Raw genomic sequence first — 4,599 nt, forward strand, 5'->3', positions numbered from 1 at the left:
CCTGCTAGCCCAGCCCTGGGCTCCCGCTCCCCAGCTCTGCTGGTGCCCCTCAATCCTGACCCACACCCCCCTGCAAGCCCAGCTCTGGGCTCCCTGACCCCCCAGCTCTGCCATTGCCCTACAATTCCAGCAGCCCCCTGCTATCCAAGCCTGGGCTCCCACCCCCCACCTCTGCTGGTGCCCCTCAATTCCCACCTGCAGCCCCCTGCTAGCCCAGCCCTGAGCTCCCTGACCCTCCAGCCCTGTTGGTCCCCCTCAGTCCTGCCCCCTGAATGAGGGAGGGCTGGTCAGAGCGGAGCTGCACATTCTGCTTTTGGAGGCAGGCTAGGGATGCTCCTTTACATGGCAGTTCTGCCTCCCTCTGGGGAGATCCCCCACCCTCCTCACTCCGGGGGCAGAGAGAAGCTGAAAGCAGGGTGCGAGCAGCTGGGAGCTTGCACCCCCTGTCCCCCAATCCTGCTGCAGGAAATGGCTGCTTCCCAGGGACGGAGGCTGCCCAAACCCCACTGTGCCAGCCACAAATTGCTGGGCAAGGGCGCCCCCTGGTGCTCAGCCTGAGCACACGTCTGGAAGCAGGGACCTGGCCTTGCCAGGACAAGCCATCGCTCCCAGCAGGCGTTCCCATGGGCTGGTGAGTGACTGGGGGAAGGAGCAACAGGCAGGGCACCGGTGCAGGACCCTCCAAGCAGCTCCAGCTGGGGGTGTCATGGGTAACAAGACTCCGGGGCCAAAGGGAGAAATGTGCCTATCTGCCTGCCAATCTCTCTCAAACTATCTATCTACCAGCCCTACCTACCAACCGATGGACAATTACAGTGCCATGCAAGCTACAGCTGCAATGCTTTTCGTTCCCAGCATCTTGTCTCAGTGGTGGTGTTTGGCCCCATCCCTCCACCCTGTCCTCCCCAAACAGCGGGGCAAATAAAATACGTTCTGGAATTGGACGTCCCGTCGGGGCTCGGCCAGAAACCGGGTTTGCCTCGGCCAGTTGGTGAAGCTGGCAGCACGGCCTCCTGGCCGGGTTCAGAATCATCTGAGCACAAAGAGAAAAAAATCTGAACGACCCAGAAGTTTTCCCTCTAAGGGGGGAAATGCTCCTGATCCTTGTCGCTGTGCTCTGAGCAGGGACAGCGTGAGACTCTCAGGCGTGGAGCATCCTCCTCCAGGAGGGATGGGGTGGTGCTAAGCCTCGGGAAGGGACCAACACACCCAGTAGGATGGGACATTATTTTCTCTTCTGACCCAAAGAGCCACACAGGTGGCAGACGTACTCTGCATGACACACACATGCCTGCTCTCTGCCACCAAATGGGGATCCACAGGTGTGAAGCCTGGACCCATATCAGCTTGTTGGCAAAAAAAGCCACCCACACAGGTCCCGGCGTGGTGTTGCTTCTACCGGGTCCCAGATCTCCACACTTCACGTCTAGTATGCTCAGTGGATGGGCCTCTGACAAGGAGTGAAATTTCAGTCCACCCCTTTCCTCCCCATCCACCCCTGCTTAGTCAGGTGGAGCAGCGCAGGTGAAAGGGATCAGTCTCGGCCAGTCCAAATAGCAGCAAAGTGAGCCACCCGCATGCACCACCCCCGGACATGGGGCTTCTGTTCTTTCCTGAAGGGATCACACTAGGGAAGCTCAGCCCCCATAACTTGCCAGCTTCTGATTTAGGGGCATGGATAGAGCCTGAGCCACAACAGTCCATTGTTAATGTGAGCTGGATGGAGAGATTCCCTGGCAACAAATCCCCCCGACAGAGACAAACAGATCCTTCCTACAGAGACGTGGAGACCCCTGACACCAGACTCACACATCCACCATTACCGAGCCGCAGATCTCCTGACAGGCGGATCACAACCACAACCTATCTGAACCCGAAACTTCCATAGTCCAGTGTAGCAGGGCGGTCACCCACTCCTGCCCTGTCGGGCTTAAGAGCCAGCCCTGGGAGAGAGCCGGGCTGAGGGCAAGAGGAGCCAGGCTGATTGGGGAAATGGCCACAGCTGGGCCGATAAAGGGGCTGCTAGGCTGAAGCTTAGCCAGTCTCTCTCTGTGTTCACAGAGGGAAGGGCCTGGCTGCAGGGACCTGAGGGAACACTTAGAGTGGAGCAGGGCTGAGGGGGAAAGGCCTTGGGAGCAGGGGACCTCCAGCCTGAAAACCCCCAGGCTGCTAGGCCTAGAGTAGGGCCTATTAGGTACTGGGGTTGCAAGGGGCCAGCCCACGGGTAGACAGAGGCAGCAGGTCCAAACCCCCTTGCCTGTGATGAGTGGCTGATAAACTGCAGTCTGCCCTGGGGAGCGGGGCTAAGCGATGACTGGCAGTAGCCAAGACTGAGGCAAGGTGGGGGTAGTGGGTGGGGGTTCCCCAGGGAAGGGAGACCCTCAGAGATTGTTTACTGCCAGGGGGCAGCACCCCAGTGGTAGGAGGCACCTGATCCTGGGAGGGACTGGGGCCGGCGATAAGGCGGATCACCAGAGTGCGCTCCAGAGGCTGATGAGCTAATTCCCAAGGACAACCAGCAGGAGGCGCCGCCGGATGAGTCCAGCTCTATTACACCCAGAAAGGGAGAGGGGACGGAGATGCTATGAACTATGCCAGGGTCAATGCTATTGCCAATCTACCGTGAGTGGAAGGCAGCGCAGCTGCTATGGTGACAGACATCAGTGCAAATCCATCAGATAGCTAGATAGAGGGGGGATATGGAGATAGACAGATAGATAGATAGAAGGGGTGTATGGGGATAGATAGATCCCCTTTTAGTATGTACACAGCTATCCGCCCGCCATTCGATGCTGTGTTAGGACAGCCAGCCAGGCAGGCTACCCCGCAGACCCAGACAGAAGCACCGAGCAGGTTGATAGACATAAAAAATAAAGATCGGGTTCCAACGTCAGCTGGGGAGAGGGTAGCAGGAGCCGCTTCCAACTGCAGCGGCACGGCAGCCTGGCGCCTTCCACCGCCTCGCCCAGGTGCAGGGGCCTCTGCTCTAACACCTGCTGCCTTGTCCTCCGTCGTCCCTTCCCGCTCCCTCCATGTGCAGAAAACAACACCGGTGCGGGGGAATGGGGGGTGGGGGACAACCAACCCCTCCCTCCAATGCACAAGAGAAAGGCCATCTGTGCTAGGCAGTGATGAGCAAAGCGCTCCTCCAAACCAATCTGGAGCGGGGGGGCCCGGGGCGGGGGTGGCGCGACGCGCGACGCACTGAAAGGGAGTGCAGACCCTTTGGCAGTCGTGAATCAGTGAATTATTAAGATCAAATTAGTTCCATTTATCAACTCGCCCAGCTGAGCTAGCGGCTCGCTTCTCCCCCAGCCGGGCATTTGCACTGCTGCGGCGGCTGGTTGCAGTTTAATACAGATGCCAAGCTCGTAATTCTAACGAAGGGTGACAGGGTCACCTTGACTCCCAGATGCTCACATTCTGACAGATGGCGCTGGCAAACCTGATTAACTGCCACCGTGCCAGCTCTGATGCCACCTGCATCCCTCTCCCCACCCCCCCGTGTCTCTCTCTCTCCCAAAGTAGTCATTACCGAGCCATTGCTCAGCTTCCAAGGTGGGCGCGGCACAAAACGGGGGTGGGGAAGGCTCTGGAGCAGGAAGCCACAGGATCCGGGGGCTCAGTTGGGTCCTCGTGTCAGTGATGTGAAAGGCAAAGGGACCCTCTGAACACAGGGGGTCTGAGAGCTCTTCTGAATTCCCCTCTGCTTGCACTGAGTCATATGATAGATAGATAGATACACACACAATGTCAGACACCTTATTTGCCCTGCCTCAGTTTCCCCACCCTCTGTGAAATTAGGCTGACGCTGACCTTCTTCTCGGGGGGGGGGTGCGGGTGGCGAGACTCAATGAAGGTTTGGAAGTTGCTTTGAGCTCTCGAGCAGGACAAATGGTTAACACGAGTAGCGCCCCCATGCATCACCCCCTTGAGGGATACGCTATCATTCCAAGAGCAAACCTCTGCCCACCCAGCCCCTGTGAGCAGCAAGACTGCCCTTGAGTTCCTCCTTCCAGTCCACATTCCAAACGGCAAGCCCCTCAGCAGTGTCAGTGCGTTCTGCTTCCCCCGGGCGTCGGGAAATGGAGGCCCAGATCCGCACAGGCCCTGGGAGTTTGGCATCTAACTCCTCGGAGGAGCCGGGCCCGAGAGATTACAGGACTCGTCCACAGGAACTGAACCCAGGTATCTGACCACCCAGGCAAGCCCCCTAACCATTGCACCATCCTGCCTCACGAGCTTTCTCCCTTGGTAAAACTGCCCAGGAGGCAGCTCTTCCACTCAGTCACTGCCTTCACTAGAGTTCGTCCCCATTTACAAAACGGGGACCAGAATCAGGCCCTTTGATTTCAGTGGGAGCAGCATCAGGCCCAATGGTGTCACAAGAGCATCAGATAGACTGGCTCTCAGCCAACGCCCTACATACAGCAATATTGTGAGTGGAGAGCTGCGTAGCATTAATGGATCAATATGTCACATCAGCCACTGTCCCAAGCGGTTGGCGCTAGGGACGCATGGTCAGGCGTGTTTACAGAGCAGGGCTTAGGGCCTGTACTGAGCCACTCAGCCCCGTGCCCAGCTTCAGAGTCAGACCCA

The sequence above is a fragment of the Caretta caretta genome, chromosome 20 (genome assembly GCF_965140235.1).
Source record: "Caretta caretta isolate rCarCar2 chromosome 20, rCarCar1.hap1, whole genome shotgun sequence".
NCBI classification, from domain to species: domain Eukaryota; kingdom Metazoa; phylum Chordata; order Testudines; family Cheloniidae; genus Caretta; species Caretta caretta.